Below are 26024 nucleotides of genomic sequence, written 5' to 3'. Positions count from 1 at the left end.
TATATTATTTTCAGTGAATGTTGAACTTGGATGTTTGGCAATTAATTGTTAATTATAACCGTACTTTAATATGCTTTGGTATTTCGTGCTTCCTCTGTGTTCAGTATGAAAATTTGTTTAGTAATATTAGGTCCAGTGGATGTTGAGCATGGCTTTTAGGCAATGAATGGTTTGTTAGTCGTTACCGTACTTTAATAATCTTTGGCATAGCGTGCTTTCCCTGTGTTATTTATTCACATTAGTTTTTTTTTAATCAGCATCAATATTATAATTTCTTTTTTCATTGCTAACATATATATTCAATATATATTTCAGGGGAATAATACAATTTTACTAAATAATTTTTGTACATACCCTGTATATTTAAGTATTTTAGTAGTATAATTAGTAAATAAGAACTTAAAAGGGGTTTTTAGAAAGAATATACAATTTTTTGTACCTACTTTACATAATATGCACACACAAACGCACATATACACTTATTCTTGTAAAGTAACATAGGTAATTAACCCAATTAATAAGCAAATAATAAATACACAACTTTGTTCTTTGTTTGAAGTTTATTTTTGATGATGGGAGGATTGTGAAGGAAACAGGATTTTTTTCTTACATTTACCATAGTTTAGTGAAACAATAAATCAGTAACACTACGTTTCAATATCTGCAATCTGATCTCTTCTTCAGATAAATAACTAACCTAATACATAATTACAAACTAGGTTAAAATAAACAAATCATAAAAAAGCGTAGTGGCACGCCTAAATCAGGAATCACAACCACCACATGTTTTAACCTAGTTTGTAATTATGTACTAGGTTAGTTATTTACATGAAAAAGAGTTACTGAATGTGTGTTTCACTGAACGATGGCAAATCACCAGAAACCCCTGTTTCCTTCATACAACCTTTTTAAGGATATCTAAACATAATTTTGTTTGGCAATGACTGTAAAGTAAAAAAAAATATTAATTTCACTTTATAAATATTTTATTTTTTTTTTAACATTTAAATTGTGTCAAAAATGTCATCTGACCTTCTGCAATGTTCCGGCTTCGTTGTGGAACATTCTATTCATTGATATGAATAATAACTGAAGAAATCTCTGAAAATCTGTTTGAAATTATTAGATTTTTCATTTCCAGTTCTTAAAAATATATCATACTATTTGAAATGATTATTTTGTATTTTAGAGAATATTATGAATTGGAATAATTTTAAATTTTATTTGTCTCTAGTCAATAATTAACAATATATGTAAAAGGTTAAATTTGTCTAGTAGTTTGGTTAGTATTTTGATTATCCCTAAAACTATAAACAGTATATAAACTTCTAACTACTATAATCCCTACAGTTTATTTATGAGGAGTACTATAAACAGTAGAAAACATTCTAACTACAATAATCCCTACAGTTTATTTATGAGTATTATTATAAACAGTATATAAAACTCTAACTACAATAATCTCTACAGTTTATTTATGAAGAGTTCTATAAACATTATATAAGATTTTAACTACAATATTCCTTACAGTTTATTTATGAGAAGGCGTTACATTTACAACGAGTGTAGCAAAAGTCAGTTACTCGCTGCAGCTCGTTAAACGAAAATAATTATTTCTTAATATCATTTCTTTTATATAAATTAAAAGTTATAGTCTGAATCTTTTTGTTTAAGATAAATTGATCAACTGTGAAATTGACTAATAATGTAAACGATAATTATTTGTACGTTATTGTTTACAATCAAGAATCTGTTATGGTTATGGATATTTTGAATAAGTATTCTTCCTATACACTTATAGAATCATTTAAAAGGACACAGAATTTCTAGCGATGTCTTAAGGTATTTTCATTGTCGCGTTCAATGGGAAATGCCAGCGGTACTGACCAACTAATGAGTATGCAAATGGACGGTAAGTGGCTTGTGACCGTGAACTTAGAACGTGTCTTAACACGCACGCGCTTGAGAAGAAATCAGTATTTAGGAAAGCAAATATATAAAATAAAGCAGCTTTAAAAGAGGAAGGTTTGATTTAATGGACTATTTTTACAGATCAAGTACAATGGAAATATAATTTTAACTACTTTCCCTACCGTTCCTATACCTAAAATATTTTTAAATACTTTTTAATTACAGTTTTATGGAATGTGCAGTTTAAATTAATGTGCAAAGTTTATCTTATTAGATATATAAAGTTTTATTTTATGGTGAACAACTTTTGTATTTTTTTTAAACCATCTTTTGGTTAAAAATGTTAAAAATAAATAATTATACTTCACGTGGCAATTTTTAGACTTTTGAAACAGCAGGAAGAAAGTCAACAGTTCAGCACTTTCAAAAAATGTTTACTCTTTTTTCTCTACATCAATGTGAAGTAATGATACATAGTTCACTTGAAAGTAATGATAATTTATTTTTCCACTATCTATCTGAAGTAATGATACATAGTTCACTTGAAAGTAATGATAATTTATTTTTCCACTATCTATCTGAAGTAATGATACATAGTTCACTTGAAAGTAAAGATAATTTATTTTTCCACTATCTATCTGAAGTAATGATACATATTTCACTTGAAAGTAATGATAATTTATTTTTCCACTATCTATCTGAAGTAATTATACATAGTTCACTTGAAAGTAATGATAATTTATTTTTCCACTATCTATCTGAAGTAATGTTACATGGTTCACTTGGAAGTAACGCTTTTTTTCCTCTACCATCAATGTGAAGTACTCTTACATGGTTTGCTTGGAAGTAATGCTAATTTAATTTCTCTAACACCAATTTAAAGTACTGATACAGTCATTAGATCTTATTTTAGAGACCATAAATCAAAATGGGTATTTTGATATTAATTATGTCAGTCTATTATATTTTATTTTTTACACTATAAATTCAAGTGTCACTCGTTAAAATCATATATGTATACAGAGTTTGTTAACACGTTTCATATTTTATCTCCTCCTACAAAAATATTCATAAAACCTATTTACAAATATTTGCAAACACTCTGCAAAAACCCATAGAGTAACATGCACCATCACAAAACACAGTGTCCTTCATACATTAAAGAAGCTTCGTGCTAATTAAAAAAAATGTTATTTGGTTTTCGAGATATAGTGTAATCAGACACAAAAATACCCAGACAGACAGAAATATTATTTCTCGTGGCACAAGAGAAATAGACTACTCAAAAGTTCATCCAATTAAACATTTATTTCAAAATAATAAAAATTTGAAATAATTTAATTGAACCCAGTCATGCCGAATATAACTATGTTATATTACACCATGTTCCGTGAAAATACACATCTAATGTTTAATAGTTACAAGTGATCTGAAGTTGTACAGTTATTTCAAGTAAGATGTACCTTTAATACTCCGTAGCTGAAAGTAAGTAAGACCTCCTTGTAGTCTGCATTAATAAACCTCGCATGTTCTCTATTTATGACAGTAAGTACTGTTACATGTGATCTGAAAATAATACAGGTGGTGCAAGTAAGATGTACCTTTAATATTCCGTGGCTGGAAGCAAGTAAGACCTCCTTGTAGTCTCCAATTATAAACCTCGCATGTTCAATGTCTATGGCAGTAAGTACAGTTAAACGTAATCTGGAGTAATACAGGTGGTGCAAGTAATATGTACCTTTAATACTCCGTAGCTGGAAGCAAGTAAGACCTCCCTGTAGTCTCAAATTATAAACCTCGCATATTCAATGTTTATGACAGTCAGTACAGTTAAAACGTGATCTGAAGTAATACAGGGGTGCAAGTAAGATGTACCTTTAATACTCCGTGGCTGGACGCAAGTAAGACCTCCTTGTAGTCTCCAATTATAAACCTCGCATTTTCAATGTCTATGTCAGTAAGTACAGTTAAACGTAATCTAGAGTAATACAGGTGGTGCAAATAAGATTTACCTTTAATATTCCGTAGCTGGAAACATAAACAATCTCCACATGTAATCTGTTTATAACAAAAACCATAAATACAAGTGATCTAGAGAGTGCAGGTGTTGCAAACAACGATGGTGAATTAATGTTCCGTAGCTAGCAGCAAGTAACGCCTCTTTATGCTCTATACAACAAACCCCACGTGGTACATATATGTAACAATACCCATAGTTACAAGTGATATAGAGAAGTGCAGGTGTTGCAAACAACAATGGTGAATTAATGTTCCGTAGCTAGCAGCAAGTAACGCCTCTTTATACTCAATACAACAAACCCCACATGTTACATATATTTATAACAATAACCATAGTTACAAGTGATCTAGAGAGTGCAGGTGATGCAAACAACGATGGTGAATTAATGTTCCGTAGCTAGCAGCAAGTAACGCCTCTTTATACTCTATACAACAAACCCCACATGTTACGTACATGTAACAATAACCATAGTTACAAGTGATCGAGAGAAGTGCAGGTGTTGCAAACAACGATGGTGAATTAATATTCCGTAGCTAGCAGCAAGTAACGCCTCATTATATTCTATACAACAAACCCCACATGTTACATATATTTATAACAATAACCATAGTTACAAGTGATCTAGAGAAGTGCAGGTGTTGCAAACAACGATGGTGAATTAATGTTCCGTAGCTAGCAGCAAGTAACGCCTCTTTATGCTCTATACAACAAACCCCACGTGTTACATATATATAACAATAACCATAGTTACAAGTGATCTAGAAAGTGCAGGTGATGCAAACAACGATGGTGAATTAACGTTCCGTAGCTAGCAGCAAGTAACGCCTCTTTATACTCTATACAACAAACCCCACATGTTACATATATATATATAAAAATAACCATAGTTCCAAGTGTTCTAGAGAGTGCAGGTGTTGCAAACAACGATGGTGAATTAATGTGCCGTGGCTAGCAGCGAGTAACGCCTCTTTATACTCTACATAAACAATCTCCACGTGTAATCTGTTTATAACAATAACCATAGGTACAAGTGATCTAAAGAAGTGCAGGTGTTGCAAACAACGATGGTGAATTAATGTTCCGTGGCTAGCAGCAAGTAACTCCTCTTTATACTCTACATAAACAATCTGTACGTGTAACCTGTTTATAACAATAACCATAGTTACAAGTGATCTAGAGAGTGCAGGTGTTGCAAACAACGATGATGAATTAATGTTCCGTAGCTAGCAGCAAGTAACGCCTCTTTATACTCTATACAACAAACCCCACATGTTACATATATATATATATATATATATATATATATATATATATATATATATATACCAATAACCTTAGTTACAAGTGATCTAGAGAGTGCAGGTGTTACAAACAACGATGGTGAATTAATGTTCCGTAGCTAGCAGCAAGTAACGCCTCTTTATACTCTATACAACAAACCCCACATGTTACGTACATATAGCAATAACCATAGTTACAAGTGATCGAGAGAAGTGCAGGTGTTGCAAACAACGATGGTGAATTAATATTCCGTAGCTAGCAGCAAGTAACGCCTCTTTATATTCTATACAACAAACCCCACATGTTACATATATATAACAATAACCATAGTTACAAGTGATCTAGAGAAGTGCAGGTGTTGCAAACAACGATGGTGAATTAATGTTCCGTAGCTAGCAGCAAGTAACGCCTCTTTATGCTCTATACAACAAACCCCACGTGTTACATATATATATAACAATAACCATAGTTACAAGTGGTCTAGAAAGTGCAGGTGATGCAAACAACGATGGTGAATTAACGTTCCGTAGCTAGCAGCAAGTACCGCCTCTTTATACTCTATACAACAAACCCCACATGTTACATATATATAAAAATAACCATAGTTACAAGTGATCTAGAGAGTGCTGGTGTTGCAAACAACGATGGTGAATTAATGTGCCGTAGCTAGCAGCAAGTACCGCCTCTTTATACTCTATACAACAAACCCCACATGTTACATATATATAAAAATAACCATAGTTACAAGTGATCTAGAGAGTGCTGGTGTTGCAAACAACGATGGTAAATTAATGTTCTGTAGCTAGCAGCAAGTAACGCCTCTTTATATTCTATACAACAAACCCCACATGTTACATATATAGTATAACAATAACCATAGTTACAAGTGTTCTAGAGAGTGGAGGTGTTGCAAACAACGATGGTGAATTAATGTGCCGTGGCTAGCAGCGAGTAACGCCTCTTTATACTCTACATAAACAATCTCCACGTGTAATCTGTTTATAACAATAACCATAGGTACAAGTGATCTAAAGAAGTGCAGGTGTTGCAAACAACGATGGTGAATTAATGTGCCGTGGCTAGCAGCAAGTAACGCCTCTTTATAGCCTACATAAACAATCTCCACGTGTAACCAGTTTATAACAATAACCATAGGTACAAGTGATCTAGAGAAGTGCAGGTGTTGCAAACAACGATGGTGAATTAATGTTCCGTAGCTAGCAGCAAGTAACGCCTCTTTATACTCTATACAACAAACCCCACATGTTACATATATATATAAATAACCATAGTTCCAAGTGTTCTAGAGAGTGCAGGTGTTGCAAACAACGATGGTGAATTAATGTGCCGTGGCTAGCAGCGAGTAACGCCTCTTTATACTCTACATAAACAATCTCCACGTGTAACCTGTTTATAACAATAACCATAGGTACAAGTGATCTAGAGAAGTGCAGGTGTTGCAAACAACGATGGTGAATTAATGTTCCGTGGCTAGCAGCAAGTAACTCCTCTTTATACTCTACATAAACAATCTGTACGTGTAACCTGTTTATAACAATAACCATAGTTACAAGTGATCTAGAGAGTGCAGGTGTTGCAAACAACGATGATGAATTAATGTTCCGTAGCTAGCAGCAAGTAACGCCTCTTTATATTCTATACAACAAACCCCACATGTTTACATATATATATATATATACCAATAACCATAGTTACAAGTGATCGAGAGAAGTGCAGGTGTTGCAAACACCGATGGTGAATTAATATTCCGTAGCTAGCAGCAAGTAACGCCTCTTTATATTCTATACAACAAACTCCACATGTTACATATATATATATATATAACAATAACCATAGTTACAATTGATCTAGAGAAGTGCAGGTGTTGCAAACAACGATGGTGAATTAATGTTCCGTAGCTAGCAGCAAGTAACGCCTCTTTATGCTCTATACAACAAATCCCACGTGTTACATATATATAACAATAACCATAGCTACAAGTGGTCTAGAAAGTGCAGGTGATGCAAACAACGATGGTGAATTAACGTTCCGTAGCTAGCAGCAAGTAACGCCTCTTTATACTCTATACAACAAACCCCACATGTTACATATATATAAAAATAACCATAGTTACAAGTGATCTAGAGAGTGCTGGTGTTGCAAACAACGATGGTAAATTAATGTTCTGTAGCTAGCAGCAAGTAACGCCTCTTTATACTCTATACAACAAACCCCACATGTTACATATATATATATATATATATATATAAAAATAACCATAGTTCCAAGTGTTCTAGAGAGTGCAGGTGTTGCAAACAACGATGGTTAATTAATGTGCCGTGGCTAGCAGCGAGTAACGCCTCTTTATACTCTACATAAACAATCTCCACGTGTAATCTGTTTATAACAATAACCATAGGTACAAGTGATCTAAAGAAGTGCAGGTGTTGCAAACAACGATGGTGAGTTAATGTTCCGTGGCTAGCAGCAAGTAACTCCTCTTTATACTCTACATAAACAATCTGTACGTGTAACCTGTTTATAACAATAACCATAGTTACAAGTGATCTAGAGAGTGCTGGTGTTGCAAACAACGATGGTAAATTAATGTTCCGTAGCTAGCAGCAAGTAACGCCTCTTTATGCTCTATACAACAAACCCCACGTGGTACATATATGTAACAATACCCATAGTTACAAGTGATATAGAGAAGTGCAGGTGTTGCAAACAACAATGGTGAATTAATGTTCCGTAGCTAGCCGCAAGTAACGCCTCTTTATACTCAATACAACAAACCCCACATGTTACATATATTTATAACAATAACCATAGTTACAAGTGATCTAGAGAAGTGCAGGTGATGCAAACAACGATGGTGAATTAATGTTCCGTAGCTAGCAGCAAGTAACGCCTCTTTATACTCTATACAACAAACCCCACATGTTACGTACATGTAACAATAACCATAGTTACAAGTGATCGAGAGAAGTGCAGGTGTTGCAAACAACGATGGTGAATTAATATTCCGTAGCTAGCAGCAAGTAACGCCTCATTATATTCTATACAACAAACCCCACATGTTACATATATTTATAACAATAACCATAGTTACAAGTGATCTAGAGAAGTGCAGGTGTTGCAAACAACGATGGTGAATTAATGTTCCGTAGCTAGCAGCAAGTAACGCCTCTTTATGCTCTATACAACAAACCCCACGTGTTACATATATATAAAAATAACCATAGTTACAAGTGATCTAGAGAGTGGAGGTGTTGCAAACAACGATGGTGAATTAATGTTCCGTAGCTAGCAGCAAGTAACGCCTCTTTATACTCTATACAACATACCCCACATGTTACGTACATATAGCAATAACCATAGTTACAAGTGATCGAGAGAAGTGCAGGTGTTGCAAACAACGATGGTGAATTAATATTCCGTAGCTAGCAGCAAGTAACGCCTCTTTATATTCTATACAACAAACTCCCACATGTTACATATATATATATAACAATAACCATAGTTACAATTGATCTAGAGAAGTGCAGGTGTTGCAAACAACGATGGTGAATTAATGTTCCGTAGCTAGCAGCAAGTAACGCCTCTTTATGCTCTATACAACAAATCCCACGTGTTACATATATATAACAATAACCATAGCTACAAGTGGTCTAGAGAAGTGCAGGTGATGCAAACAACGATGGTGAATTAACGTTCCGTAGCTAGCAGCAAGTAACGCCTCTTTATACTCTATACAACAAACCCCACATGTTACATATATATAAAAATAACCATAGTTACAAGTGATCTAGAGAGTGCTGGTGTTGCAAACAACGATGGTAAATTAATGTTCTGTAGCTAGCAGCAAGTAACGCCTCTTTATACTCTATACAACAAACCCCACATGTTACATTCTGAGTATATATTATATATATTTTATATATATATATATATATACCGAAAATAACCCATTAGTTACAAGTGGTTCTAGAGAGTGCAGGTGTTGCAAACAAACGATGGTGAGATTAATGTGCCGAAGCTAGCAGAAAGTAAACGCTCTTTATACTCTACCATACAACATAACCCCACGTATGGTTATCTGTTTACATATACAATAACCATAGGTTACAAGTGATCGAGAGCAAAGTGCAGGTGTTGCAAAACCAACGATGGAGAATAAATATTCCGTAGCTAGCCAGCAAGTAAAATTCTTACCTAAACAATCTGTACGTGTAACTGTTTATAAAGACAATAACCATAGTTAAAGTGATCTAGAGAGTGCAGGTGATGCAAACACGCTCTTAAATGTTCCGTATACAACAAGTACCGCTCTTTTATACTCTATGTACAACAAACCCCACAGTATACGTACATGTAACAATAACCATAGTTACACGTGATCGAGAGAAGTGCAGGTGTTTGCAAACAACCGATGGTGGAATTAATGTTCCGTTAGCCTAGCAGCAAAGTAAACCGCCTCATTTATGCTCTATACAAACATATACCATCGTGTTACATATATTTATATACAATTAACCATAGCTTACAAAGTGATCTAGAGAATTGCAGGTGTTTGCAAAACAAACGATGCGTGAATTAATGTTCCGTAAGCTAGCAGCAAAGTTAACGCCTCTTTATACTCTTATACAATCAAAACCCACACATTTTTACATATATATAAACACTAATAACCCTAGGTTACAAGTGAGCTAGAGAGTAGCTTGGTGATAGCAAACAACGATGGTGAAATTAAACTGTTTTCTGTAGCTAGCAGCAAGTAAACGCCTCTTTCCTACACTATACAACAACAAACCCCACAATGTTACATAAATAGTATATATATTATATATAATATAATATATAATATATATATCATAATATATATAAAATAACCATAGTTCCAAGTGTTCTAGAGAGTGCAGGTGTTGCAAACAACGATGGTGAATTAATGTGCCGTGGCTAGCAGCGAGTAACGCCTCTTTATACTCTACATAAACAATCTCCACGTGTAATCTGTTTATAACAATAACCATAGGTACAAGTGATCTAAAGAAGTGCAGGTGTTGCAAACAACGATGGTGAATTAATGTTCCGCTAGCAGCAAGTAACTCCTCTTTATACTCTACATAAACAATACCTGTTTATAACAATAACGTTACAAGTGATCTAGAGAGTGCAGGTACATAACCATGTTTACAAGTGATCTACAGGTGTTGCAAACTAACCGTATAGCATAACGCCTCTTTACATAGTGTATGCAATTAGTTTACAAGTGATGAGGTGTTGCAAACAACGATGGTGAATTAATGTCCGTAGCTAGCAGCAAGTAACGCCTCTTTATACTCTATACAACAAACCCCACATGTTACATACATATAACAATAACCATAGTTACAAGTGATCGAGAGAAGTGCTGGTGTTGCAAACAACGATGGTAAATTAATGTTCCGTAGCTAGCAGCAAGTAACGCCTCTTTATATTCTATACAACAAACCCCACATGTTACATATATAGTAACAATAACCATAGTTACAAGTGATCTAGAGAGTGCAGGTGTTGCAAACAACGATGGTGAATTAATGTTCCGTAGCTAGCAGCAAGTAACGCCTCTTTATATTCTATAAACAAACCCCACATGTAATCTGTTTATAACAATAACCATAGTTACAAGTGATCTAGAGAAGTGCAGGTGTTGCAAACAACGATGGTGAATTAATGTTCCGTGCTAGCAGCAAGTAACGCCTCTTTATACCTACTATACAACAAACCCCACATGTTAACATATATATAACAATAACCATAGTACAAGTGATCTAGAGAGTGCAGGTGTTGCAAACAACGATGGTGAATTAATGTTCCGTAGCTAGCAGCAAGTAACGCCTCTTTATACTCTATACAACAAACCCCACATGTTACATATATATATAAAAAAATAACCATAGTTCCAAGTGTTCTAGAGAGTGCAGGTGTTGCAAACAAACGATGGTGAATTAATGTGCCGTGGCTAGCAGCGAGTAACGCCTCTTTATACTCTACATAAACAATCTCCACGTGTAATCTGTTTATAACAATAAACCATAGGTACAAGTGATCTAAAGAAGTGCAGGTGTTGCAAACAACGATGGTGAATTAATGTGCCGTGGCTAGCAGCAAGTAACTCCTCTTTATACTCTACATAAACAATCTGTACGTGTAACCTGTTTATAACAATAACCATAGTTACAAGTGATCTAGAGAGTGCAGGTGTTGCAAACAACGATGGTGAATTAATGTTCCGTAGCTAGCAGCAAGTAACGCCTCTTTATATTCTATACAACAAACCCCACATGTTACATATATATATATATATATATATATATATATATATATATATATATATATATATATATATATATATATATACCAATAACCTTAGTTACAAGTGATCTAGAGAGTGCAGGTGTTTGCAAACAACGATGGTGAATTAATGTTCCGTAGCTAGCAGCAAGTAACGCCTCTTTATACTCTATACAACATACCCCACATGTTACGTACATATAACAATAACCATAGTTACAAGTGATCGAGAGAAGTGCAGGTGTTGCAAACAACGATGGTGAATTAATATTCCGTAGCTAGCAGCAAGTAACGCCTCTTTATATTCTATACAACAAACCCCACATGTTACATATATATAACAATAACCATAGTTACAAGTGATCTAGAGAAGTGCAGGTGTTGCAAACAACGATGGTGAATTAATGTTCCGTAGCTAGCAGCAAGTAACGCCTCTTTATGCTCTATACAACAAATCCCACGTGTTACATATATATAACAATAACCATAGCTACAAGTGGTCTAGAAAGTGCAGGTGATGCAAACAACGATGGTGAATTAACGTTCCGTAGCTAGCAGCAAGTAACGCCTCTTTATACTCTATACAACAAACCCCACATGTTACATATATATAACAATAACCATAGTTACAAGTGATCTAGTGAGTGCAGGTGTTGCAAACAACGATGGTGAATTAATGTGCCGTAGCTAGAAGCAAGTACCGCCTCTTTATACTCTATACAACAAACCCCACATGTTACATATATATAAAAATAACCATAGTTACAAGTGATCTAGAGAGTGCTGGTGTTGCAAACAACGATGGTAAATTAATGTTCTGTAGCTAGCAGCAAGTAACGCCTCTTTATACTCTATACAACAAACCCCACATGTTACATATATAGTATAACAATAACCATAGTTACAAGTGTTCTAGAGAGTGCAGGTGTTGCAAACAACGATGGTGAATTAATGTGCCGTGGCTAGCAGCGAGTAACGCCTCTTTATACTCTACATAAACAATCTCCACGTGTAATCTGTTTATAACAATAACCATAGGTACAAGTGATCTAAAGAAGTGCAGGTGTTGCAAACAACGATGGTGAATTAATGTTCCGTGGCTAGCAGCAAGTAACTCCTCTTTATACTCTACATAAACAATCTGTACGTGTAACCTGTTTATAACAATAACCATAGTTACAAGTGATCTAGAGAAGTGCAGGTGTTGCAAACAACGATGGCGAATTAATGTCCCGTAGCTAGCAGCAAGTAACGCCTCTTTGTTGTCTGCATTATCAAACCCCACATGTTACCTGTTTATTACCATAAGTATAGCTATAAGTAGTCTAAAGTGGTAATTTACTAATTAACTAACAGGTTAATAAGCAAATTGAACTAATCATCCACTCTTGTATAAGATGATATCTATAGTGATTTATGAACCATATTGTTTTATTATAAATGTATTAGCATTTAAGTTTATATTTTTTTATTATTTAAATAAATGTAACAAAAGAAGTGATTCGTTTTTGTCAATAAATAGTACAACCATTTCTAAATACATTGTTCGTCTCCCATATGCCTATGAAAGGTTTACCACACATTATATTAACAAATTTGTAATGTTTAAATCAGTTGAACAAATGAGTATATTGAGCAGATTTGATCCTAAAAGAAGGCAAAAACTCTTTTCTATTTTGAAATAATTCTTTGTGTTCTTACATTTTCTTTACTTCTTTATTTATATCATGAAATAATACAAATATATTGCCTCGTTATATATTATTTGAAGGATTTATAAACTTATAATGTGAATACCTTATCATCTAAGAAACACTGGAAAGCTGCTGAGGAACCAGAGGTGCTTGGTTAGCACAGGGGTCTCTGGTGCTGATACCAAGCTATAAGTTAGTTTTTAACGTCTTCGTTTTCAAGCTGTACCAATTTCAGATTCCAAATGATGGACTGAGGAGAGTTTGGAATGGAATATAATTCAATATTCGCACTAAAACTTCTCTTCTCGACATAGTAACTAAATCATTTTGAGTGGTTTAAATCATTTTAACTTAAAAGAATGTATGTGAATAGGAAGGATGTTTATGTATAAGACAAAAAATTATTCGAGTACTAAAAAGCAATTAAAAGTATAAAACTATATATCTAAAAATAAAATTACATTTTATAAATTAAACTCAGAGAGTTTTACATAATACACTGCTACGATGAGTGAAGGAAACTCATTTACTGCACTATGCTTTGAGATCATGTCTAAAACATCGCAGTGCACTCAACTGTGCACCTGATGATACAATGAGAATATCTATTCATGTAGAATACTCTGAATAGCTGCTGGGCAACTAGAATGAGCTCCTTTGTAGTAAATTGTCCAAGTAAATTACAATGGCCATAAATATACTCAACATCGGCGTGGCCAATATAATTTACTCGAACCAGAATTGCTCATACACATGTGAGGCAAATGTAATTGCTTACCAAGCCGCGAGTAACTAATATTTTTTGTATTAACAAATTTATTTTTTTGTTCAATGTTGTCTAGATATCGATTACAGGTGATTTTAAAAAGATGGGATTTTATACTTACACCTTCAGGAAGCAAAATAAATATTCCAAAATACAAAGAAACACAACAAACGAGAAGAAAATTACGAAAACTTTAAATACACAACTAAAACATTCATATACCCAGCTGTTATATCATTAATGGTATAGAAGGAAATTTAGAAAAGTTATTTTATATTAAATTTAAAAAAATTTTGTATTTAGATTTTAGAAGTAATTGATGTTAGATATTTTTTAATTTTAAAGGGAAGACCTTATTAATTCCTTTAAGATCATAACACTCTTTAATTTTGTTTTTTGTGTGCTCAGCAGCATGTTTGTCCAATGGCTTCTCCTTGTCTTTATGAACAATACCATAGCTGTGCCCTGTTAATCTCACTCATAGGGGGTTAGATGTTTGGCAAATGTAGCTTTTGTTCCAAAAGTTCTCATTAATTTGATAAATTACACTCTTAGAGTCACAGTTTACTTTGCTAATGATGGGATATGTTAAACCAGTTACGCTACTCTTGAATTCCTTATAGTTTTTCATAATTTTTCAGTAACCGCGACGTGGTTTGTTGCACGGTTAACATCCATTAGTAACGGGTTGGTGCCATTTAGGTGGTTTAGGTTGGACAAGTTAGTTTTTAAAATTGGAGGTTTTCGAAATATTACTCTATGTGCTTTAGTCATAAAAGTTTGGGTATTTGGAGATGAAATTAAGACATCATGGGCAATTTTCATAAGACTGTTTATATTGTGTAGCCCAGGAAGCAATTGTGTAATAAACTTTGGTTATGCTTTATAATAGGAGCTCCTTGGTTGATGTTTTAGTTGTTTATTCGATCTTTAAAATTTTGTCTGGGTAATTTAAATGTTTAAAAGTGGTGCTTATAATTTTTCAATGTAATTTCAGAAGTCTATATCGTTGCTGCATAGTTTCTTGGTTCACGATGGTAAACTTTTTTGAATACACTTTTTATATATACTAGATGGCAAATTGAAAAATTTAGATAGTTCATTGTGTTTGTTTTCTTAACATGAAGTTTTTTATGTATCCCGATTCGAAAAAGCTGTGTAAATTTAAAAAGTGACCATTACATCACAATACTTCCATGTAAACTTGAAAGGAGAGCACGCTTAAAGATTCTTTACAAATTCTTGCAGGAATCCATCCCATAATGCCATATGAAAAATATATCATCGATGAATAGTACCTATTTCTGTGGTTGAATATTTTGAAATATTTTTCTCAAATTCGCCCGTGAATAGGTTAGCATATGAGGGAGCCATCCTGGTGCCTATAGCTGTACCAGATATTTGTAAATAATTTTTGTCATTAAATTTAAAATTGTTCATTTTAAGGACGAATCGGATTAAATTAAACAAAAATTTGGTGGATGGGATATCATAATTTAGCAAATATATAAATAATCTCATCGTTAATTTCTCCTTATATTGCTTCTAATTTTTGTACAATTACACAGAGGTACGTATTTAAATTAAAGACAAAATCACAATATTTGTAAAGCAACATGAAAATAATAATAAGTTAATAATACTGATATGTAAGTAATACTTTTCATAATAAACGAACCACAACATAAATGATACGCATCAAAGAGCAAAATGAACCGCTACCGCAAAAAGGCATCTCAGAGGAGATGAAATATCATAAAACCTTTTTGCCATTCCACAGCTGTTATATGTAGCCACGGCGGCTTTCATTTCACGTAACCACAACGGGGCCTGTTAGTTCTATAACCGGAAATTAACTCACCCTTGCGGAAAGCAACATATTATGTGTTGTGTTGAATTATTATTTTTGGCAAAGGATACCCAAATGGTATTTTTTATGTAACCCGACATGTATATTCATTTTATGATAACTTTCCGAAAATAAAGAGACAAATAACAATAGAAACAAAATACTGGAATAATTGGAGAAATAAAGAAAAACTTATGAGTGTTGAAACGATCCTCATAAGTTAGTAAATTTAAACTTATCAGCACAAAGTGTTTCGTTCATATCTTTGCGATAGACGCTACTACGAGAAGATATCACATTCCCTCACGATCACAAAGTTAAAACTTGTTGAACTATCTATGTTGAAAGATGTTAAATGGGCAAGGAACTTGGAAGATTTAAAATTTGTTAAAAATGAACTGACCGCCTCAAAAGTATTAAGTAATCTTATGGATTATAAATGTTTAAAGCGGGTTTTAGCCAGAAAGCCTGAAATCAGCTACGCGAGACAGAGACCAGTTTTAACAAAATATTAGTTTATAAGAGTTTCGAATACTATTTTAAATTATTATTGTTTTATCAAACACTTGAAATATAATTATATATTATGACGTTAAATGTTCAAATTTTCTCAAAGTCGCTAATATATTTTAATACACTTCAGTAAAGTAATATTAGAAAACATGCTACATAAAAATTCAATTATCAAAAGCAAATGTTTTAAATTCGAAGTTTTTCTTTTTTTGTGTGAATTCTTCTGATAAACTATTTATTTTTAAAACTCAAACTAAAAGTTGAATATTTAAATAGATTGAGAAATACATTAGTACAACCACTCCCATGCCATTGATAGTCTTTGTGAATCTTTGCCTTTAAAAAGTCCTTAACTCTTTTGCTTCAAGTATCAGTCCAAACGAGGAGTATTGAGTAAACAAACAAAATAGGAATGTGTGATATTTACAGGACTGTTTTATTTGTAAAACATTGGGTATAGATTGATACTTTGGAACTACAAAAAGTTAATATTGCCCAAACACAAGAACAAATCTTGAGATTTATTTATTATAAAAAAAAACAAATATATACCATTTTAATGCCGAAGTATAATTTCTTCAAATTGATCCCTTAAAATAACTCTTTAGGGGTGTCATCTTTAACACGGTCTAAAAACATCATTTAGACGTTTTTATGTAGAACTCTGAACAATTTTTAGTTAGGCCGTTATTAATTATTAATTACCATGTCCATTATTAAATTTAATTTTGGAATTTTTACAAAATATGAAATTCTTTCGTACTGTTTGCATATAATTGCATTGACAAACATATTTGCATTAAACCATTTCTAAGGTTCCTGGAAAGTATTTTTCATAAATTTAAGCTCCTATAGACTACTATTTACATTATAAACCGTTGTATCGTCTGCATAGAGCAGTTTCCTGGAATGAGTAAGACAGAGAATCTACTTTTAATAGAAACAACACAGGTTCTAATACCCTGCGGACTCCTCACTCAACAATAGCCTTCTCCAAGCACAGGCCCTCTAGGCAGACTCAGTTTAAGAATTTAAAATAAGAACAAAAGAAGTTGAGAGGTGTTTTGCGAAACTCATATTGATCCAATTTACTAAACAGGACATCTTTATTGACACGTGCAAATTCTGTTGTTCTCATTATTCTCATTGGCATCATAGTTATTCATTTGAAAAATGTAAAAATATTCTATTACATTCAGCCTCATCGGATAAAGTAACCATTATCAATTTCATTATTGATTTATTTTATATATAAATAAAGGTTCGTGTAAAATTTCAAGTCTTAACGCTATTTCTTTTTCCAGATATCGTGTGGGTATTTATACAGACAGAATTTAAAATTCCCCCTTGTTCCACGAGTGTTTAGTTAAAGATCAGATAATAAATTGACTGTCATAGACTAAAATCATGTTGGAAATGTTCTGAATGACGCTCAAGAATGCTAAAACGGAGTAATGTTTCTTTTACCTCTGAAATTATTCTACTTCGGTTAACCTAAGGGGGCTTATTCAATACCATGAAGATTCGCTCTACTAGTTATAGAACAAAATTGTTTTTGTGTAGGGACGAAAACTAGATGTCTTAGCTAAGTATAACAAATATTTTACCAGTTTTCACATTTATTGCTAATTTTATTTAAAATACATTAACGAATATAATACATCGTAATGTAATAAAACTGTGTTGGAAATTGCGTTTTATATTAAAAATCTGTGTATCCGTTTGAAACGGAACATTTCCAGGGAGATACTGTAACAATGTACCTAAATGAGGGTACAGGTATAGTGTTACCCGTAGCTAACAGCCGTTAATGAGTTGAAAGCTTCTGTGGTAGTTGCTGGTGACTGTTTACATTGAATAGCTTCTAGACGTATAGTTCTCTGCACAAAATGAGGAAAATGTATAACATCGTATTTGGAACATAATGTTATATATACATTAAACTGTATAAATGGCATTAGCCTTATTTAATTTCAATAAACATTGAATCACAAAAAGTACTTGCTCCGCCGGGAGTCGAGGAGTCGAACCCAGATCTCTCACTTGCCGGGTGAATGTGCTACCATTACACCACATAGCGCTTACTTTTTCCGATTCAATTATTTTGTATTTGGCCCTATCGGTCACATATGCGTTTAAATAACCAAACTAACATATGATCGGAAGACCAAATACCTGTCAAACGACTTTTATTTACATTAAATTGTATAAATGGCAATAGCCTTATTTAATTTCAATAAACATTGAATCACAAAAAGTACTTGCTCCGCCGGGAGTCAAAACCAGATCTCTCACTTGCCGGGTAAATGTGCTACCATTACACAACATAGCCCTTACTTTTTACGATTCAATTATTTTTATTTGGCCGTATGTTTCCCATATGCGATTAATTAACCAAACTAACATATGATCGGAAGACCAAATACAATACCTCTCAAACGACTCTTATTTGCATTAAATTAATCTGTATAAATGTCAATAGCTGAATTTTTTATTACAATAGATATTGAATCACAAAAGAATATTTTGAAAATCCCACTGCGCTATTCTCCTCGGGTCTTTACAGTGGCGAAAATCCCACTTAGTTTATGAGGTCGTGTTATATTAATTTAATTATCCCCTCAAATGTATTCAACTGTTCTGTTCATATATTGTTTATTATTATCAATTGTTTAAAACTTGATAGTGAGTAAATTGTCTAAATAATAACCATACTTTTTACGCCAATTTTGGATAACAGGAGGCAGTTAAGTACTAATTTAGATTATAAAATGTCCTAAAACATAGGAAGACCCGAATTTGACTTTGAAGACTCCATGTGAAGCATTCCACAAGAACTTTTCTAGATTAATTTTGCTGGATTGTTTTTTTTATCTTTTGTTTTTTGCTTATGCACTCATTCAACCTCTAAAATATTTTAACTACAAATTTAAATACATATAAAACCCATCTTAGTTAGTATTTGACAGAAATATACTTCCTTTATTTGGGGTATATACTTTCTTTATCAGATAACACAACGAAACCAACTATGAATAAAAACATACTTTGAATTAATGAAATTATAATTGCCATAACTATAAACCTTTTGACGTATTTTTGTAAAGAAAAGGTAAAAATAAGAAGTGACAAGTTTAAATTCAACATTGACGTCAGAAACATAATTTTTTTCAAACCAGCAGTATATATATATATATACACGTTTATATTGTGCGCAAGAGGCACACCAAGCAAGAATATTTTGGTTATAAAGGTACCCAAAAAGAAGTAAATTGCTGAACAAATATTTTATTAAGAGAAATACCCCTGTTGAATTATAATGAACTGTTCTTTGTACACGCTATAATGTGACAGCTTAATTATGTGTTTAGGTAGTTCTAAAACCTTATTAAATCTTTTTTGTGTACTGCTTGAAAGAATAGAGTAAGCTTGAAAGTAACGACACTTCTTATTTTTACCTTTTCTGTTATCACTGTAGAGCACAAACATATTTCAGGTAATAACATAGAAAGTTTTAGTTCTCTAGTCTATTTTTAATTCAACAGTTTTTAAAAATATGAAGAATGCTCGATCAGTATCATATGCAGGCATCAAAAACGAAGTTATCATCTAACTTGAACCATACATTTTAAGGATGTTATAAAACCATTTTATTTTTCTGGACGCTTTTCAGAGCTCCATATATATAAACCATGTTGATCAGGCCAACCAACGAAATTCAATGGTGACAGCAGGTTATTATGAGCGAAGAACGCGCTTTAATTCCGAAGTAGGCTTATCAGACCCATGTAATGTTATGTATACACGCTTCGCACTGGCTTGGCTACTACACGATTGATAGGTACAAAATATATGTTATTGTGTATTTAATTAAATTTAAGTACAGTAAGTAGTAAATATGTAATATACAAATTCTTATTGCTGACATATAATTTATTGCTATATTACTTCGACCTCTAATTCGTAGACTTTGCCCGTGTATGGTCACTTCATGTTCGAGTGAGTTATATTTCCATCGATAATGTTGAGTTTGACTTTTTGCCACGATAAAGAAATTGTGACAAAAATAAATATTTATGGCTGTTTTAATTTACTCTGGTCTTAGGATTCTTAAATAGTTCTGTAAAAAATTCTGTTAAATAGTTGATTTTGCCTGGTTTTACAGTCATGAATAAAATATATAGACAGGAAAAACCTACTTCTGAAAACTAAGATGGGTTTGATAACCGGCTTTAAATATGTAATAAAAGCAAGATTTTAAATTTGCCTTTTATATCAGCTTTAAAGTACTAACCAAGTACTGCAGTGTATTTTCGTAACTTTACAACTAACAGTATATTTTTAATGAAATTTGTAATATTGTTATCCTTACTTTTACTATTGTATATATTTTCTTTTACTGCGCTAAAAAGCGGTTACAGAATATTTGATATAAGAAGTAATGTTATTGCCAAGATTACTGTATGTTTTCAAGACTATAAATGTAAACAAATAGAAAATGTTAATAAAATTAATTAAACGTGTGTTTGTACTTTAATAAGACTATGTTTACACAGAAAATTTAATGATATTTAACAGGCTCTAGAAGTGCTCTTTACCTATATCAGGTCCAACCTAAAATATAGTATGGTTTTCATCTCGATTAATATATGTCAATTTTGATATCTCAAATATAAGGGGAACTTCTAGAGACTGTTAAATATAATTAACTGTTCTGTGTAAACATAGTCTTATAACAATACAAAAACATGTTTAATTAATAATATCAAATTTTTTTATTTTTTTACATTTATATATAAGCTAGAAGTTACCCGTGACTTTTCACGCAACTTTGTAGGTTTTGCACCAGTATCAGTACTTACGTTCCGAGAGAATCATACTTCCAACGCCAATGCAAACTAACTTCTTCCCTCGATCAAGAAAATATGTCAAACATTTATGGTCATTTTTGTTTTCTCTAGTCTTTCTATTTTTACAAAGCTTATTTTACTTCTCTCCTCACCAATTATATATACTATATATATGTATATATATATATATATATATATATATATATGTATACAATTTATATATACATTACATATATACATACACAGATCTAAGAAGGCAACTTTTGCCAAAATGCAACTTAGATAAGTTTCATAACAATCGTTAAACGTATAGTTAGAGTATATTGCCTATTGTGTATTCTTCCACGCAATATAGTAAGCGTTTCACGTTCACGACCACTGCTGGTTCAAGAAAATTATATTTTGGACGGTAATGTTGAGTTTGACTTGTTGTTACAATCAAGTAAATTCGTCAAAAAGTTTATAGTGCTGACATTTTTAATTAATTATTTTACTTTTACACATCGTGTTTTAAAAATAACTGTTTAAAATTAATTGTGAACCATAGAACACATGTACATGAAGTATGTGGAAACATTGATGTTCATATTAATGTTTTAGGTTAATCTGCAATAGAGAGACCACAAAAAGTGAATAGTTTTTTTTTTCGACTTGAAATATTTTGGGGATGTACAGTTTTATATTAACAAATATATCTATAAATAAGACTAACTGGTATAAGAAAACTGTTTAGTTAAGTAATCAATTTATATTTAATACAGCAATTTCCTATGATCTTGAACATAATGTTATAAAATACATTTGAGTAAACTATCTTTATTCAATTTGTAGTTCTTAAACCATTTTAGTAAAACAATTTAAAAACACTAAAAATATGCTCAGCATTCAATACCATTGCTGAGTAAATTATAAATCAAGGGCCACAGGGCTAAATCACTCTAGTTAAAAGCATTTCAAATTTATGTTTATTTCTCTCAGTTTTATGTCACACAATATGAGAAGTTAAATAATGGGCACACTAGACATGTGGTTAACATTTTTTTAATCAATTGAGATTTTTAAGAGACTGATTGTCTATATAGTTTTAAAACGTACATGTCTTATGCTGGTACATTTCAGTTTTAAAGAAGAGGTTTTTAATAACGCTCACTGTTAAAAACAGTGTTTGATTGAAGAATATTGCTTGTGCTATAAAAACATAACCTAACCTCTTCCCTTAAATTTTACTGATATTGATTGAAGTTCGTGAAATGGCTTTTAATGTTGAAAGAAAAGTGAAGTGTTGTGCGTGGGAATTACAGAACAATTAGACAGTTTTAGGTTGCCTACCCAGGATTTGAACAACTTAGCAATCCAACTATGTGGTAAAATCTTTCTTTTATAAACTGGAAGTGTCGTAAAAAGTACTATTAAGGATCAAATGAGAAAAGAGAAGTACTAGTATGCGCATCAATGCTCATCTCTCCGGGTACACCGAAATCACTAAGAAAGGTTGAACTTGAAACTGGTGTTCCAAAGTCTTGAACTTGAGTTTCATGAACTAAATCCTAATTGCATACTCAAATAGTTTTTTGAGACGAGTGCACTTTCTCCCGCAATGATGCTGTAAATAGGCATAACTGTAGTTATTACAACACCGGTAATCCTTACAATCTTACATACTCAAATCCAAAGGTATTACTCTTTGGGCAGCTGTCATTTGTAATGGGGAACTATATTGTTTTAAATGAACATATCTTGCCTCATTTTACGGTTCCAGAAATGGATCAAACAATCTCCTAACAAGATGGTGCTCCTCCTACTTTCACAAATCCTGTCAAGCGATTACTAAATGACAACCTTGATGGCCGTTGGATTGGTCGTGTAAGTATTTTTTAGATCGGCCACCCGATCTCCAGATTTCTTTCTATGGGGTTACCTAAAGGAAGAAGTTTATACTTGTAGCTTCAAAAATGATAAGGAATTAAAGCAATCAATTGAAGAGGGATTTCCGGATACCGCTGAATTTCTTTGTTGGAGCTTACGATTCGTTTGTTAAGCGCTGTTATCAGTGTGTCGCTGTGGATGTATTACAGTTCGAATAATAGTGGACCGTAATATTTGGTTTTTTAATTAGGCTATATTCTAATTTTATGATTGAAATCCTTTCTTTTTCTACAATATGACAGTAAATAATTTTACAAAATCAAAAATACTCTTTGTTACTGTTTTTAAAGTATAGGTTTTCAAAATGCAACCATTTTGTTTCAACAATTGCTAGAGAGCTGAAATTTCCACAGAAACTTTTTAAAACCTATTTAATGAATTGTCCAGAGTTTGAAAATGTTAGCTGCACACATAGGCAAATAATACAAAATCAAACGTTTTAAACCTCTTCGTGGGTCACCCGGTATAGGAATTAAATACTCAACTCGTTTAATAAAGGAAAATTTTTTGATAAGTATTATGCATGTTTCATCTATTGCCAATTCGGCTTGTTTACACAACCAGGCTTTATCGAAATTAACAAAGGAATTTTCCTAGGGAAAGAAATTGATTGCCATATGCGCTAGTGTTGAAATGGCCGGGGCTAAAAATGGTTCAAAATACGAAATAATAATTTTTCTCCGATCATATTATTTGTTAGCTTAAATCATTAAAAATAAAATATCAGACATATAAATAGATTTTAATTCAGCCTCAACTAAAACTCCTGAATATTGGACCTTCAGTGTATTTATATAGTTGTACATATATTGTTTATGTATCTGATGCTCACTTTTTAACGTATTAGGCTATAAAAAATATATAGGTGGTAAAATTTTACGCTTCATATATTTTTTTAATGTACATACTCTTTCAAAACTAGCGCGTATGACGATCGATTTCTTTGTTAGAATACCTTGCTATATCGGCTGTCGGTTCCTATACTATAAGTATGACGAAGTTGTTGTGGAGGCGCTCAATCGATTATAATCATATCAAGAGTAAATAGTTTTATATTAACAGTCCAAAACGAAATATTAAATCCATGCTGTAATAACTAAAGTAACGAAGTAGTTTATTTGTTATAGAAGGAGGTTGCAAGGTAACAGAGGTGATTAAGTCGGGAAGAGTGTTCCATCACCATTACCGTACTCTGGGCCGTAAGCGTTCCAAGACCGGACGTGGTGACTAATGACCTCCCCGCACTACAACACTGACAGATGGTACACCTGAAACTGCATCTGCTTCCATCGTTGATCCGGGTTCAGTAAATTACAGGTGTCTCACAGCAGGAGGAGCGGCTTGTCTACTGTTCTTAGTACGACCTGTTGTACATCTGAGTGTGCTAGGTATATATCGAACAGTCTATATCATACAAAGAACATGTGTCTCACACGCAGGAGGAGCGGCTTGTCTACCGTTCTTAGTACGACCTGTTGTACATCTGAGTGTGCTAGGTATATATCGAACAGTCTATATCATACAAAGAACATGTGCCTCACAGCAGGAGGAGCGGCTTGTCTACCGTTCTTAGTACGATCTGTTGTACATCTGAGTGTGCTAGGTATATATCGAACAGTCTATATCATACAAAGAACATGTGCCTCACAGCAGGAGGAGCGGCTTGTCTACCGTTCTTAGTACGACCTGTTGTCCATCTGAGTGTGCTAGGTATATATCGAACAGTCTATATCATTCAAAGAACATGTGTCTCACAGCAGGAGGAGCGGCTTGTCTACCGTTCTTAGTACGACCTGTTGTACATCTGAGTGTGCTAGGTATATATCGAACAGTCTATATCATTCAAAGAACATGTGTCTCACAGCAGGAGGAGCGGCTTGTCTACCGTTCTTAGTACGACCTGTTGTACATCTGAGTGTGCTAGGTATATATCGAAACAGTCTATATCATACAAAGAACATGTGTCTCACAGCAGCAGGAGGAGCGGCTTGTAGTACGACCTGTTGTACATCTGAGTGTGCTACCGAGTCCGTCTATATCATTCAAAGAACATGTGCTACAGCAGAGGAGCGGCTTGTCTACCGTTCTTAGTACGACCTGTTGTACATCTGAGTGTGCTAGGTATATATCGAACAGTCTATATCATACAAAGAACATGTGTCTCACAGCAGGAGGAGCGGCTTGTCTACTGTTCTTAGTACGACCTGTTGTACATCTGAGTGTGCTAGGTATATATCGAACAGTCTATATCATACAAAGAACATGTGCCTCACAGCAGGAGGAGCGGCTTGTCTACCGTTCTTATACGACCTGTTGTACATCTGAGTGTGCTAGGTATATATCGAACAGTCTATATCATACAAAGAACATGTGTCTCACAGCAGGAGGAGCGGCTTGTCTACTGTTCTTAGTACGACCTGTTGTACATCTGAGTGTGCTAGGTACATATCGAACAGTCTATATCATACAAAGAACATGTGTCTCACAGCAGGAGGAGCGGCTTGTCTACCGTTCTTAGTACGACCTGTTGTACATCTGAGTGTGCTAGGTATATATCGAACAGTCTATATCATACAAAGAACATGTGCCTCACAGCAGGAGGAGCGGCTTGTCTACCATTCTTAGTACGATCGGTTGTAATCTGAGTGTGCTAGGTATATATCAAACAGTCTACCATACAAAGAACGACTTTACACAAATACACAATCGTTCACTGCATTTTGATTTTACGTTACGAATACTATATGATAATTTAATAATTTCATAATAATTGTAAAAATTTACAAGTATCAAACGTTTGTGAAAGAATAGTATTGTTATTAGAAGGAATTGTATAATTTTCTTCAACCTCCTAAATTGAAATAGGGTTTGTTATTGC

Source organism: Homalodisca vitripennis, chromosome 2 (assembly GCF_021130785.1).
Source record: "Homalodisca vitripennis isolate AUS2020 chromosome 2, UT_GWSS_2.1, whole genome shotgun sequence".
Lineage (NCBI taxonomy): Eukaryota > Metazoa > Arthropoda > Insecta > Hemiptera > Cicadellidae > Homalodisca > Homalodisca vitripennis.
The sequence above is the reverse complement of the archived record's forward strand: the minus strand, read 5'-3'. Positions refer to the sequence as shown.